Source organism: Pinus tabuliformis, chromosome 7 (assembly GCF_031772625.1).
Source record: "Pinus tabuliformis cultivar Carrire ecotype Pingquan chromosome 7, CPIR1, whole genome shotgun sequence".
Lineage (NCBI taxonomy): Eukaryota > Viridiplantae > Streptophyta > Pinopsida > Pinales > Pinaceae > Pinus > Pinus tabuliformis.
In genome coordinates, this window is record NC_142293.1 from 2,020,815,153 (window position 1) to 2,020,832,781 (window position 17,629).

Sequence of the window (17,629 nt, forward strand, 5' to 3'; positions counted from 1 at the left end):
TCCTTTGATTAATATCAAATAATGAAATATCATTACAAACAACATGTAAATGAGACTAGCTCGATGATGGTAGCTTATCTCTGAGACGGTATCTGATGGCTACATGCCTCTAAAATGCATTAAAATGATGCTCAAGCACCTTTTTATTATTGAACAATAAGAGAAAACAATAAACAAATAAAACCCTAACCTGAGGAGATGTAACACCAAGAGTTTATGGGCCCCGTTAGGGTTAGTTGGACAACTAACTTCCCAGGTCATGACATGTTCATATCATCTCCATTTGACATGCATGATATCCTATTGGAAAGATCACTCCAATGGCTACAATGAAAATAATGACTTCCCAGAAGACTTTGGTGATAGATTGCCAAAGAAATGTCGCATGGGGCCTCAAAACGTCTTCGAAAGTTTAGGACCCAAAAAACTACTAAAAATAGTAAACTATGTTGCAATTAAGGAAACTCAAAAACTAAAAGAAACAATGGTAGGGGTCCAAGTTGAATTGGCGTGTGGCCACCAATATCCAACTGGATCATTCCTTTTCCCTTATGAAGAAATGGTCCCCATTGTGTTAAGTGCCTCCATTAGATGGGGAAACTTTTGCTGAACTTGGTCCCTAGTGTGTTGTTCTACAATCTCTGATGTGTCCAGTAATGGTGGGAAGCATGGTCAAGGGCGGTCCACATTGAACACTCAGTGCAAGCCAAGGAATTGGGGAATGTTGTGCTCCAAATAATTTTTTCGCAGAGCCTTGGTAATGGTGTAACTAGCATATCAGAGTGGTATGAACATCCGATGGGATTTTGTAAGGCATTATTTTTGCAGATGCAACTAGACTTTGTCGTCCAATTGAAACTTGTGTGGCAGCCAATGTTGAACATGTCATTGATTGTACTTGGAATTTTCCATAATGGAGAGACAATATATCATCCCATTGGATAGAGGTTCTATGGGAGTCACATCGAATGAATGCTTGACATGAGAGTGCAACGATACCCCTGTGGGTGAGGAGAAGATATTCTTGTATTCTTTCATGACCATATCCACCTACTTCTGCTACTTGGAGAAACCCTTCCCAACTGCCATGGATGTGGCTATGATCTTCCCCTTACTTTGAGAATGAACTAGAAAGAAAATGAATTTGATAGTCTGGGAGATGATCTTACTCCATTTCTTAGGAGAGATCAAAGAGGTGGTGGTAGGTGGGGCTACCTTTGGTACCCTGTATAATGAATTACCCAAAGAAATAATAAAAACGTGAGGCCTTGAATCATACAGAACACGTCACTTCCAAAAGTATGGTTGTCTAATAATACATCACAAACATCAAGAGGTGCAACATCACACAATAACTCATATGGGAAGGGCTTGATGCTGTAGGGAAGGCAACACTGCTCGCAGATTCAGAGATCTCATCCTTGGTGAAGAAACCTGATGCTCTACGGTTGCAGGTGTGGTAAGGTTGATAGTTCCAGTTGCTTCATGACTTCTGCTAAAATTAGGTTCTTTTGTCTCCCACTGTTAATAATAAATTACAGCGGTGAACCCTTCACCCACATTTCTGAGTGGAAAATATGCTCCCCCTCCTCTGGATCTTCAGGCTCATTCTTCTGGATATTGGTGGTGGCAACAGTGGCGCTGGGCTCCACATCAGTGATTTGCTTCCCTTTTCCATTCCTCTTGTCGGGTTCTAACTTAGGGTCGGAACATGCATCTGCTTCTGAAGCCTTCACCTCTACCACTAGCAATTGCTTGGCCCGACACTCACTTGTGTTGTGAGTGGGGCTCTTGTCGAACTCACACCACTTTCAGTTGTCCTTCTTTGACTTTGTAGTGGTGTTCTTTTCTTGCAGCTTCAAGGGGTTGTCTTGGGTCAACCATCTTAGCTCTATCCTTGGTTCTGTTGTTTGGGGAAGCCTTTCTCTTGATTCCAATTCGCGGATCCAAAGTCTCCCTTCTTCTGTCTAAACTTCTACTCGATCTTGATAGCATAGTGGTATGCCATGTCAAGCGAGGAGATTTACATTAAATGCATCTACTCCTTGATGTATTTATGTATGCAATCATGGTACTTTAGTACCAAATGTTTCTCATAATCCTTAATACCCAACTTCATATGAAGGGTATGAAAAACATTGGTAAACACTAACAGATCTTGGTCCCTTCACAGTCATAGCGTGGTCCCCTATGTATTTTCCCTTGTAGCTCCTGACAGGGTAGTAATACTCCTTGATGGTGTCCTGGAAAGAATTCCAAGTGGGAGCGGATGAAAACAATGAGTTCGTACTTTCATCCTTCCGTTCACAATAGGCTTCCCACTAGTCCTTGATGTGGCGGGCGACTTTGAGAAGAGAAAAAGTAATATTTTCTGGGCTAGAAAAATCATGAACAGAAGAATATCATTCTAGTAGATTCAACCATGTATCTATGGCGTCTACATCTATTTGACCCTCGAATATGGGGATTTCAAAGTTAACTTGTACCTTAAAGGGTGTGGCATTTCCAGAGTAGTTGTTGGAAGAAGACGTGTCGCCCCTGGGTAGCCGCTGAAAGATCTAGGAAAATTTATCCATCATCGCATTCCTTTGTCCCTTGAGGGATTCTTCAAGGAAGATTTTGAGAGGATCTCTTGCCCCCTCAGCTTTATTTTCATCCGCCATGGGAGGCCGTGAGGTTTTGTAAGGCTGGTATTGCAAAGCTTCGACCAGTTCAAGCCCTAAGTCCTTGTATCCTTACCTCATTGGGGACATGCAAAGAAAAACAGAGAAAGGATAAACCGATTTGATACCACTGATCTGAATTTAAACAAGAACACAACAAACTACATATATAACCATAAATACAAAGATGAAACAGAAATAAAACTTCCTTGGATTAATATCAAATAATGAAATATGCTTGCAAACAGTATGGAAATGAGACTATCTTGATGATAGTAGCTTATCTCTGAGAAGAGATGTGGTGGCTACATGCCTCTGAACTGTGTTACAATGAGGCTCAAGGGCCTTTTTATTATTGAACAGTAAGAGAAAACCCTAAATAACCAAAACCATAACACATGAGAAAAGATGCATCACAACATGGAAGGTAAGTAAGCTAGCAATCCAAAGTGATGGATAAACCAACAACATATTTTAGAAAGATCCATACATACATATAAAAAATAATACATATATGATTCAAAGTAAACAAGATCGCTGAAATAAAATATGAAATATGCATGAAATGTGTCAGCTCTGCAATATTAATAAGTGTAATTTCTAGTCATACAATACATCCATATCAAACCACTACTTCTGATAGGGGAATTTTACAACCACAACTGCCTGCTCCTCCAAAGATATATACTAGCTCTACAAAGTAGAGAAGCCAAGGCTCATTGCAATATTGTCCAAGCTCTCTCTAAGATAGTCCTATCAGAAGCTTAGATGACCAAAAGCCTAAACAATGAGTTATGAGGGACTATTTATAGCAAAGGGTGGGGTGGCCCTTGACATTCCCCTTTGTGACAGTTCATCTACCCTTATGACTCTTCCTCTACTCTATGACTGTTACATCCAACTATCGACACTTGAACTTACACTTGACAAGATGTTACATTACAATGCACATGTACCCATGTGAGACAAAATGGCTTGAGCAAGCCATGTAAGACATCACTATGACTTGGATAACTATTGGAAGATCAGCTCTTCAACATTCTCACGGTGGTCGACAGTAGTGAACTGATCCCAAGCTTGGTATTCCGTGATGATGTATGTGTACTCTAAGTTTACATCCTTTTGGAAATGTACTCTTGCCTCCATAGCATCCAAGTACACTGCTCAGGAACCTCTGTCCAATGCGTCTGATAGCACGCACATCATTGTATTAAGTGTGGCTGGACTAGAAACATAATTGTGCATGGTGTCTGCACTGATTGACAAGTCTGGGTTGGTGGTTATGCACATCAGCTCGTCAAAGTGAAAGTCAAGCTCTAGTCGGGCCTTTTCCTTTTTCTTCACCTGGGTGATTGTCCCAATAGATGGTATCGAATGTGCATGCATAACAACATGCATACTCTTGAATACACATGCATGGGAATCCTATAGACTAGTAATGACTTGCGGAAGATATTCATAGTTCAGGATCTGATTCGAGATGCGTGCCTCCAGCTCGACCACTCTAGGCTCCATCATCTTAGGCAAGTGAAGTGGGTCTCCCTTGTATCTCATTGTCCATGTTTGCATGTAATCAATAATAGTATGCGCGTTTGACAGGATACGTGCTCTTCTAGCACATTGCTGCTACCAACCGTTGAGATGGATGACCACCTTATGCACGGTACCAAACTTGGAATAAAACGCTCATGTGACTGTGTCAAGGGACAATACTTCATCTAGTATTTCCTTCTTCAATTCTTCTTGAGTGGATGTTGTAACCAATTCTCCTCCATGTTTGGCCATCTGTGGCTCCTTATCCATTCACTCATTCTGAGTGATTAGGAAGCGAACACTCGAGCTAGTGGCTTCGGCATATGCTCTGGTAGCATCGGCCAATAGTACTGGATGTTTGTGCACATCAGACATGATCAATCGTTCCTCAAAATGTGCAGGAGATGTATGATCATCCAGAGTTGACACTCAGTGAGATTGCACAACTGTATGTTCAGACTCGTTGAATGAGATGTTGTGCATCTCCTCCTCTGGGTTGTCTCCAATGATTTCAGTGTCTCCTTGGTCACTTTGAACTTTCTCTTCTTCTGGACATTATGAAACTGATGGGTTGACCTCTTGGCGGCCAAGCATGAGGAACATATCTTTCTCTAACTCCCGTTGCTCCATATCTATATCCATCTGTTTAAGTGCTTGCTCTATTTCCTGAGCGAAGTCCTACTCCTGCGATGGTTCACCTTGTCTACTTGATTTCAACTGTTCTAATGAGTATACTACCTGTACAGACACAGTTTCATATGTATGTACGAGCTTCACCCCTTGCTATACTTGTTTGTATTTTGCTTCCTTCTCCTCTATGTGCAACTCCTGTACTTTTGGGAGTTTCTACTTCAACTCATGCAACTCCTTCTCTGTTTCCTCCATTCTTCATTTCTCTCTCTACCTTTGCACGTTTCCCTTGTTGTGTTATTTACTCTTTGCCTCTATTAACAAAGCTACTTTCTACACATATGGGTCTACTCGGAACTTGCAGCTTTTCTCTTCCTCCATGTTGTCGACAATTTTCCTCTTTCCCTTCTTACACATTGGTATGTTTACCTCTGTTGCTATTTCTTCTGGTGCTCTCTGAGATGCTAGTTCACGTTTCTTCGCTACCCATTCCACAACAAGACTGACTAGTTCTTTGAGTCTAGAGGAGTTGTAACAATAGCTCCATGGGTCTTCCTCCGCCCAATGACATGCCCTATGGATCCAGTTAAACTGTACTCTCGTGTAGTGGTTTTTCAGAAGACAATGTGACTCATATGGATTGTAACTTCAGGCGTCGAATGAATATTTCTTCATATGTTTTTCTTTGAAATCCTCTTGCTTGAAAGTCCATATCTTGTAAAACCCGATGTACAATGGAAGAGTGGGCCAAGGTGTCTTCTTTTTCTGGTGCAACCTAGCTAATAATCTTGCCAAGATGTGATATCATACTTCTTGCATGAAGAGTTTGTCGAAGGAAAACTTTTGTAGAACATGTAGAGGACTTTACGCAATGTACATCCATATGAATGTACCAAGCGGTGATGTATACCAATCAGCTATGTCAATCGGTGCCTCCATTGGTTCCTTCATCATTTAGGATGGATCCTGTTTGAATATCATCTTGTAAACCAAGGTGAAAAAATGATCAGATAGCTATGTGATAACTCCTTTGAAGCTGCATTGAGACAACACCTTACAATAACTGTTCACATAGGTCTTTGTTGGTGCCCATGCCCACTTCAAGCCCAGGAACTCTTGTTGAGTACAGATCACATCTAAGATGTAGTCGAACATGTATATTCCTACTTGCATACATTTGGGTGGCTATCCAACCCTTGTTACCTATTCCTTCAACTGATGAACCAACATGTCAAACTAGTTGCATGATTTTCCTTCTCTGGCCAGTCGGTCCAACACAATCACCCAACACTGTGGGAAGGTTTCTGAGCTTTCTTAACCATACAAACGACATACAAAGAACACCAAGTATTGATATGCCTTCCGCAACATCTTCATTTTGAAAACCTAGTTGGGTGTCATCCTGAATTTAGCTAGCTCCTTCACCCAGTTCTTCAAGATATCTCTGGAGTTGGCATTGTTGGTGGGTATGTTGAAGGTAGTCTCCATAATGATCATGGGATTCGACATCTCATATATCTCATCATAATCCTATGCCCTGAAGGTAGCAATCCATGTCCCACTGAAAATGCCATCATCTCAGGATCAGTGTGCGAGATGATCCAATGCATCATCTCTACACATGGGAGCAAGGGATAGCTGCATGCAATCCGGTACAAGCCGAACTTGTCAATGTTCACATAGACTTGGAAATCTTCGAAGTCTTCCACAAATGTGCCTACAAATGCCTCATTTACCTCTTGCCATTTCAGCTTGATGTCCTTGTCTACAATCCGCTTGGTGTCTTCATAGATTGGCAGAGTTGTAGACAGTCGCTCAAATGCTGCTCTAGTTGCAGTTCCGTCAGTGTTCCTTGATCCTACTCTATCAAAGGCCATTGATATTGAACTAATAAGAGGTGGAAAAGAACCTGCCAGAGGTAGAGACAAAGCGACATGCATGGCATGAAATCTCCCATCTAAAACTAAAGTAAACTTGAGGAACAACATGCAATATACATGGGGATTAACTTGCAAGGATTGCGTAATTTTTCCTAGGAGGATGGGAGATTGGCTGCCAAAGGTGCACAAAAGGCACTCTGGGTTGTCTCAGAGGTTGGTTGCATACTAGAATTGTGCAGTGTGCAATCCAGGTTGGCCTACTAAGTTCTGGAACTCCATAATGTGCAATTTCAGTGGGAAATAATTTCAGGCCTAGTGATTGCATTGCACAATTTTTTGGGCCAACAACCACTGTCCCTTAGAATTGCGCAATGCAAGACTATATGATAGTCACTAGGTAGAAATTCACACTTTCTAAGAAGAATATAGAGCCTTCCCTCTCAGGATTGCACAATGTTGTCTTGGTGAGGCAGAATTCAAGCCATGGCTGCCCATACCTGCCGACGACCAACTGAATGGAAATGTGAATGTGAATTCATGGCGATACTGAGTGTAAGCAGAAGTGAATGATCGTGCATGCAAACAATGAATGAATGATTCAAAAAATGGAACAACATGCATGTCGGTGAAGCAAGTCGCCAAATCGACGACTGTTCGTGAAAAATAGTTTCATGCATGTGATAGCAGTGATATGCTAATGAAAATTGAAACGATGCTAGTATAAGCTAGTATGCATCTAAACGACAACAAGAATTCATAGAAATCAAGAAAACAACACTCACACAAGAGAAAACACAAAAAATCATAGAAATGTTGCAAAATACAAGTTAAGAGGACTTACCCGTTAATAGCTGAGCTTGATGTGTCGATGACTCCTAGATTTGTTGTGAGATGTCAAAGCTGTAAAATCAATGTCAATAAGTGAGCTCCGAAGCATCAAAGAAATAGGTTTGAGGCTCATGATGGGCATTCCACAAAACTAGGAAAAACTGACACTTGGAGGAAAGATTCTAAAATGATCTTTGCATGTAACCTCTAGCTGCTAAAAATAGCTCCCTAAAATCTAGGGATGCATTTTGCATGTTCATTTCTTATATTCTGGGAGAAAGTAGCCCATGCATGGAAGTGAGGTTTTCCTAGTCCTAGGTGGAACCAATCAACTCAATGGCACATGAAGTTGCATGCTCAGCTGAGGGGGAAATTTTCACATTTATGGGAGGGAGCTGGGCTAGCTGCGCAAAATGATTGCGCAATTTCGGGGCTGAGAAGCTGACTACTACCCATAATTGTGCAATTTCTAGGTTGAGCATCCCTGGTGGGAGGAATTGCTCAATTTTTCTAATGAGTAGTGATAGGCAGATTTGTGCAATTCTAGAGGCCAGAAGGCTGCCAGAAAGGATTGTGCAATTTCTGGAGGGAGTTGATCAACTTGTAGCTTGATCAAGTCCAAAGAAACAACTTATGAGGGGGATGCAACAAGCTACCATGAACAGGCAAGCAGTCTACTAGAAAATCATTGAAGCTTGTGTACTTGACAACGAAAGACATGCTGCTAAGGGAGATTGGTAGGGAGGCTCCAAAATGAAGATAAGGAAATGAACGGTGGTTGTAGCTGCTACAACACTTGGTGACATACTAGTAGAACTCCAGCTCTCTAAATGGACCTTTTTCATGAAAATAAATTCTAACACCTCTAGAAGGATTGTTCAGTTCTCAGTTCGTCTTGGTTTCCACACTTGCTTGATTGTAACATGTAGCATCTACCAAGATCTTGGTCAATTGACACACATTCCAAGCCAAGTCAACACATTTGTTTTGATTTGGGTTAAGGGGTATATGGGTGCACAAGTAGTATAGTCCTCAGAGTCTTAGTTTCATCTCTGATGTTGCTCCACTGCCAGTAGGCCTAGACAGTACCCCGACATAGTGACGTAGGAACACAAGCATCGCTCCTCTACCAGTGATCCTAGTCAGTACCCCGACGGAGTTACTTGCATCACCTCTTTGCATAGGAATCCTTTCTCTTCTTTTGGCTTATTCATTTCTCATTTTTTTCAGAATTTTTCCACTTTTTAATTTTTTCATTTTTCGTAACTATGCATAACACTTATTCATTTTGGAGGCAAATGAGGGATCCAGACTTATTGAGTGCAGAATAGGTTTTTGCTTCAGAGAAGTAGTTTATTATATACCTCTAATGTGCTTGTTAAGGTTTGTCTCATCACCTTACTCTAATTGATTGAGCTGACAAGGGTTAGCCCAAAAACAACTGACTAGAGTAGGTGACACTAGTTAACTATTTTGTTTTCACCAATGTTCACTTTGAACAATACGTATTTTCCATCGATGTATCATGGACAAAAAATAACAAGTCCTTCACACAGAGTCAGGATGATAGATAACCAAGTGGTGATAGCTGCATAAGGCCTCTTGTGCTTTACCTAGCTTGTTTCAAGAGTCACATACAATTTGATACGAAACTAACCTATGAGCAAAACAAACAAACAAACAACAAAGCAAAGTAGAAGTGGAAGTAAATGAAAAATCAAAGTGAGTAAGCGAACAAGCAAGTAGACAAACAAACAAGCAAAGGAAGTAAACAAACAAGCATGCAAGCATACAAACACAACGCAAATACTACTCCTACTCCTAAGCTAATTGTGTATGGGCCTGATCAAGTGGAGTGATATTTCGAATGCAGCCACCAGTGCATTGGGTTATCGATATTGGTGAACGATTGGTCCCCGAGCAACCCAGTTGTGCAAACTAGTAAGAAAGAAAGATATAACAATCAAGACAAACACACTTCATGCTTAAAAGTGTCCACCAAACATAAGTGAGTGCAAGTACATGACATGTGGCCCGTGGACTTATTAGGGTGTTGTGCAACACTGCGTGCAACTTTGAAGCATATGTATACTCTTTACTGTGACATGCAAGAAAGTGAAAGAAACAAAGACAACTTGTGTTGTGCACGTGTGCTTGCAATGTAATATTCCTCCAATGCATGAGCGATGAGATCATGCAGCTTGAGTGGAGGAAGTATGATCAATGTGGGAGATTGATCTTTAATGCATACAGAAGAGTGATGCGGAATCTTGGGTGATTGAACAATTTCCTGATTGGAAGTGAAACCAACCTTAGGACAGTGAGGTCTTGACATAACCATCATCTCAAGATGAAGTTCCTCAACATTCTGCGGTGTTTCGACCTCGTATATAGATAGATCATCATAAACATGTGGCTTTGAGAAATCAACCACAATAGAATCATCATCGTGATCGAATATGGGAGTAAATGCATCACGATAGCCATGATCATAAAAATCAATGATTCATCGGCATCCTCATGATTTGATTAATAAAACAGAGGCATAGATGAGAAATGGATAAATCCATCCTCTGTGTTTCTTGAAATACCAAATGAAAGATCAAGTGGATTTTCAATGAATAGTTTATCCTCCCCATTATCAGATGATGGACTGGCATATGGTGTGTCCTGCGAGTGATCAACAATTGTATGATTCATAACCAAAATTTACTTAAATTTTCTGTAAAGACTGAAATAATCCAATACTCTGTGATCTTCTCACTCTTTCTCACAAACTCTAACTAGATGCTCTACATATGTCAATGTTTGCCTACTAAACCTCTTAAAATTGGTGAATGCGTTTAGATGTCATTTGGATCATTGGACATCTAATGTGCATTAAGGGAATTTCAGCCCCTAGATTTGTATATGCCATATTCCATCATGTTGGTTTCATTTATAGGTGTATGTTGGTTTTCGTTGTGGGTAGTTCTCCTATTTTATAGGAGCTAGATTTTCAGGGCCTGCATGTCAAACATAGCTATATGGTATTAGCCCATGCATGTAATATACCCAATAACTTCTATGCACTTTGAGGATGCTTTACTTCAGTTTCCCAGCAAATTCACACAAAACATGAACCCAAATTCACACAAATTTACAAACTAACTGAACTGAATAATTCACGCAAATTTACGAAGTAACTGAACTGAATTATTTCTATTATTAACTATTTACTATTGGGAGAAATGAAACTATAAATTTATGAAACCTAAATGCACATAATGATTCTAGTATTCACAAATCAATAAATCACAAATGCGACTAACACAAGGAGTTAGAGAGGAAACCTAAAAATTAATTCAGCCATGAAATAAACCATAAAAAAATAGTAATAATTCAATACAATTCATATATACATTTAGGAATACTTATCTATCTATAATTGTTGAACAATTAGTTGCAGAAGTGGGAAGTAAGATCACAATCATATAACCGAAGATAAATCAAAGTTCATTCATATTTTACTCGATTACTCACTTCATCATTGACATTAGCACTATTTCACTTGATCATGGGATCCATTGTTAGTAAGATCTTTGTTTGACAATAGACCACACATAAGGGTATGTAGGTGTATTGTCTTACTGTCCATAAGAATCCCTAAAATATAATCTCTTCATGAGTATAATTGATGGCCTTTACTATATTGGAGCTAAGCAGTTGCTAAATTGAAGATTAATTTTTGCAAAGGATAGTGAGTAATTTCACTGCCCTTTTTTTATAAATCTTCCTCTCAGACCTCTAGTTGTTCCTGGATGATAGGTACAGAAAAACAACATGATGCACTTCTTGTCTTCATGTTATTGTTTTTCAGGTCTATGCTTCGAACAAGATATGATAGATCTTTTGACGATACAAAAAAAAATATTATTGTTTTTCAGGTCTATGCTTCGAACAAGATATGATAGATCTTTTGACGATACAAAAAAAAATACTTGGTACTTGGTGACTAATCTGAGGAAGTTCCTTGGTGTTGTTGTGCACAAACTTATGGACAAGAACAAGAAAGTGAGAGAGAGAAATAAAATTGGTTAGAACATAGATTTTCTACTGATCACTAGATCGATAACTAATGAACCCACATTGTTATTAGACAATAAATCCTTCAAATAATAATCCTCATATGTCTCAGGTTATTTTTTTTTATTCCACCTTCCATGGTGCTGATCTGTAATGTGGAAGAAATTTTCTAATGAAGGCTGCTAAATTAAACCACCAACTTCACAAGGCCCCAATTGAAGTTCTTATGTCCAACTTCTAATTTATAGTCTTTAAGCTCTCTCACAATGGTATATATATATATGGGCCTTTGTAAACTATCTATATAAATAACTGAGATTTCACTAGATAGACAAAGGAGTTAGCAGCCTGAAGTTTTCTATCACATTTTTATTTTAAAAAAGAGTCCTCTAGTTCTTCTCTCAAGGTTCGTCTTAGGGTTCCTTGTTTCCCTTCATGTTCACTTCTATGGTTTCAGTGTTGTGGTAGTTGTTCTCAACATCTCCATAATGCTTTCATTTCTTCGATATATGCTTCTCTAATTCATGTCACTCCTCCATATGCCATGCTTTTTCTCTTTTCATAACTCGCTTCTGGACATCATCTTACCAGTTCTCATCTTGAAGTTGCTTCTCTCCCCTAAATCTCCTTTGTTGGATTTGCAAAAAAGGAGGGAGAAAAAAATCTACTTTGTTGGATTTGCCTCACTGCAGGTTTTTCCTCCTTTAATACCAATTAATGGGTGCTAGAAAAAGCAAAACCTGCAAAAAAGCACACAAATCTATTGTAGGTAGATTAGAAATAAATTTTATGACCCATCTCAATGGATGGTGTCAATCACAATCAATGTACTTCACTAAACGAAGGCCAAACAATTCCACATGATGATTTTATATTTAAACTTGTATTATAACATTTAAGTAAATTAGTGAAATAATAGTGATGCTACTTAATTACATTCACTCTGCAGCAGAAATTGATCCTCATGCACGAGATTGAGAAAGGATGAATAAAAAGAAATACTATGTTTCTCACAGAGCAATCGGTTGCATGGTTTCTTGTTTAGAAAAAGATTCCATGCTAGTTCTCTTTCCAGGAGTTTACCCTTCTTGCTTCTTGATCATTATTCTTTGAAAATCTCCTTCAATTTCAGTGGATTGATCTTCCTCAATTGCCCAGTGCTATGCCTCAACTGATCGAAGGATCTTCTTGCCCAATGATTGTGCTCAATTGAAGTTGTGGAGAATACAAAATCTCTCTATAATAACATCATCAGATGTGAGTACCAAATACATGGCATTGCCATTTTCCAACAAAGTTTTGGAAGCAATTTCCCCTTCCACCAAAGCTATAATTTGGCTCAGCTTCAGAGATATGTTGAGGGAATAACCAACATCCAGCTTCTGCTTTCCTAACCTTGTGTTTTCCATGGAAATGGCCTTGTTGGATTGACGAAAAAATCTCTGAGTGGTTTTCCACCAGCTATACAAAGAGGGCTCTAGGGTCTTGTTATCTTCCAAGGACTAAACAAAATATTCCACAATGGAATGCTAAGTAGGGTTGAATCTGCCATACCAAATCAGATGAACATCTAGAGTAGGACTATTCGTGAGCAAGGGACCAATTTGATAAGTTAAAACAAGGGGCTACTATTCAACCAATACGGAGGAACAAAGGTCAATCAAAAGAAGCAAACATACAATAAACTTAAACCTTCTCATTCCCAAAATCAAAGAAACCCTAAAAACCCTAGTGTTGCTAGGTTTTTCCTCACAGACAAGAAATGCCTAAATTTTTTCTCCCTTCTTTGTTGGATTTTCCTCACTGCAAGCTCTTCCTACTTTAATACTAATCGATGGGTGTTGGAAAACACAAAACCTACACAAATGCATACTAATCTGTTGTAGGTAGATAAGAAATAAATTTTACTACCCATCTCAATGAATGGTGTAAATCACAATCAATGTACATCACTAAACAAAAGCCAAACAATTACACATGAGGATTTTATCATTGAACTTGTATTATAATGTTCAAGTAAATAAGTGAAATAACAATGTCGCTACTCAATTACATTCACTCTGCAGCAGAAATTCATCCTCATGCACAGATTAAGAAAGGATGAATAAAAATATATACTCTATTTCACACACAACAATGTGTTGCACGATTTCCTGTTGAGGCACAAATTCCATGCTAGTTCTCTTTCCAAGAATTTACCCTTCTTGCTACTAAGTGATTATTCGTTCACAATCTCCTTCATTTTCAGTGGAGTGATCTTCCTCAATTGCCCAATGATATGCCTAAATTGCTCCAAAGATCTTCTTTCCCAATTATTGTGCTCAATTGCATTTATGGAAGTCGTTGCCTTCTTCTCGGGAGAGTTTGTTGCTTCTCTTAATTTGTTTTCCTCAACTAATTCTTCCACTTTACCCTAGTGATTTCTGGCCTATGTTAAAATTTCTTTCTCAATGCTCTCCTCCTTTGCAATGAATATCTTAATTATTGATTGAGTTGATTTTCATTTCATGATTCAGCAAGACGTTTCTAGAAACAAGAAGATCCATGATGCCATGCCATCATACCCTGCTGTATTTCTGTAAATTTGATATCTCTTTGTTTTTGTCTTATTTATCTAGTAGTAGCAATCCATCATCTTAACTCCTCTAATTTTTATTATGATTTCAATGTTGTTGGTGAACAAACTAAGTACATTGTATCTTGCCTTTCTTGCTAGCTATTTTTAGAAATGTCATGTTTAAAGTGGGAGTAATTGAAGGTAAGAGTGATCTCCTATGGACTCATGTAAGTCTCACAAGCAAAAATTGATGATTAAACATGAACGAGATGCTGGAATTTAAGCATGTATTTGGTGATGCAAGAACACTAATGGGATGGGGATGCTCCTGCATCACTCATTCCAATGTCCAGTATATAGCCTTTGTTTGAAAATATATGTTGAAGTTACATTTCATTTATCATGTGGCACCATTTGGTGCAGTTATAACAGATTGAGTAGACAAGTATATGAATAGATTCAATAGAGAAGTGGATCCAAGCCTGAGATTCCAATGGTAGTTTTCTTGATTTAAATGATAGGAATTGGATTTGCAACATGCCCCTGGTGTTTTTAATTGCTTTCAACTTTTCCATTTGACAACATGTTTATGCCCTTGTTTGAATGCAAGAATTTAGTTATTTTCCCAATAACTATTTGGAGTAATTTACATTCTATTTGTAGCAGTAGTCTTTATTTATCAAGGTTCTTTGGATTTATAGGTTCATGTGTAAAGAAATACATTTGAGTTCCCCTGGGTCTATTTCATTTTATTTTATCCTTTTATTCTATCAATCCTTCTGCCCATTGGTGATTTACAATTTGGTGATATCAGTTTCTAGCTGCAACAGCGTGTTGGATTTCTTAAAGATATTTCCTTGATTTTATATTACTATCTTTCCTCCGAAGCATGATTATTTATTTGCATACATAGGATTGAAGTTTAGAGAGTTTGTTTCGAATTTTAAGGATGATTTTCTTATATGATTTGTTTTTGTTTGGCAGGTATATCAACCTTCAGAAGAATAACTGATGGGATTTCTCAATCCCTATGTAGATATAGTTTGCTTAGATTGTAATGAGGTTGGTGATGGTGATATTTTATTTTTGTGTGATCGCTATGATTCAAAATATCATACATATTGTGTCTAGCACACATATGATGAAGATGTTGAGGATTTTGTTCTTGATTTTGACAATGGGGATGAAGCTTAGGAATCAAAGGATTTGTGGAAGATGCTCTAGTTGGTATGGTTGTAGAAAGAATAAAATTAGAGCTCAATTTATCACCACCTTCTTCTTCTTCTGTTCCTCTCGCAGAGACAAAACCAACTCATGTAAGAACAATTCACAAAATGATTTTGCAACGAATCACTCAAAATCCATCTCCTATATTGCTAGATGCACCAAGGGCTTCACTTAGGAAAACTTAAGTATCTGGGTCTACATCCCAAGTATCCATTGTACGAAAAAAAACTATCTTAGGTTAGTACATACTTCAGGAGCGTGTAGAGGCTTTACATGAAAATTGGTTTGTACCAGGAATAGGCTTTTAACAGTTTTCACCTAGCTCTTCCTTTGATAGATTTGTGGCTAGAGATGGGACTGATGCAATTGTACAACACACACCCAATAGCAGGTTGCTTCACTTTCGTGAATCAACTTGTAGAAGTAATTTAGCCCCTATTTTAGAAATGGAAAATTATACAGCTAAATTTGATGTTGATCAAGCGTGGGAAATGATGGAACATACTCTAACATCAAGAGAAGAGAGATGATATAGGTTCGACTAATTCTCATAAAGATGGAAGAAACTGGCAGGGAACACCTTTTGGTCTTAAAAAATGATTTATAAGAATTGATGGGCAATTCAAGGTCAAGTGTTATGAGCGGAAGCATCTTAACCTCTCATGTACGGTCAATAACTAGCTATAGTCAAGATAGACACATTCCTGCAACTACTAACTATTTGGAAAATCTAGAAAGGATAATAGAGGAGATCTCATGTAGGGATGTTGGAAATAATTGGATTCCAACACCTAATGCTTCTAATGAGATATTGGGTATAATATTATCTAAAAGAAGAAAAAATTTACATCATAAACTAAACAATGGTACTTCATTTAGTAAACCTAATGAAAATGGAGTATGCAAAGTTGAAGGTGTAAAGGATAAGGTTATCTCCATGGTAAAATCTCATATGAAGCACACACTTACAAGGGAACATAGGTAAAAGAATTTGTAATTTTCCTTATTTTATGGTTTGTCTCTATAGAGTGGATTTTATTGGGTTTACATTATATGCATCTCAAAAATTCCCTTTAGGAAATCTTATTTTTATTCTTTCCAAGAAAAACTCACTGGGGAATCCTAATGAATGTTTCCCCACATTCATGGATGGCATCCCTGGTACACCCATTGGCATTGACTAGTGCAGCTCACCCAACGGATTTTGAACAGGGCACCTACTAGCACAAAACTAGCCAAATACCTAGTAACATTAATGACATTCGATTGGGCTAACCCCTTGGGCTCAATAAATCATAATCAACTACACTATTTTCCATATTAACATATTGATCATGTTTAACATTTTGTTAGAGTAAGAATAACAATTCAAGCATGTTCCTACTTTTATTTTGGTTTTTAATTCCTTTTTTGGTGTGATGACAACTTTATATGCCTATATAGATGTTTATTTTTGCTAGAGTATATTTTGAAAAGTGGATGCTCTCTTACATTCTACCTTGTCTGTTATGTATTGGTGGAGTTCAGTTTCATTAGTTGTGACCAAAGAACTATGTCAGGCATGTATACAAGGATTCTTGTATCACTATTTCTAAACTAAACATTGTCCTTAAACAAGAAAATTACATCCTTAATGCTACATTTTTGCATCTCAGGGAACTTCCAGTCCTAATAAATGAGGCGGAATTTAAGTCTTTGCAGAATCCAAATCTCGTGTTTTGTGAATTCACTCCTATATGGTCCTGGAAAAGCGAAGTGAAATTTAATTATTTCCAAATTTTAAGTTTTGTGAATTCACTCATATTTGGTGCTGGAATCCTTTGAGAAAACATGAAGAATTTCTTTTAGTTGCATTCAAATATTCCAAAAATAAGACTAAATTTCTCCCTAACTAAAATTCTCCCCGAAATGGCTTCAGGATTGAAAATTTTGTAAATATTTTTAGGGAAACAACCCAAAATACTTTTTCCTAATTAGAGTTTTATAACACTAGGTACTAAAACAATCTTCTATTTTCTACTGCAAATGTATGATAGAATCTACCCAAAAAATGATCAGAAAATTAGGTAAATGTGTTGGACGGACTAAATAATTTGAATGAATAATCACTTAACATAAATGATATATTAGGTTGCATCAATATATAACTTATAAGCATGAACTGAAGAAGAAATGTCAACAAGATTGATATATTCCTAATTGAGTTGAGTGATGCCTAGAATAGCTTTGACTAGAGGGTGTTGAAA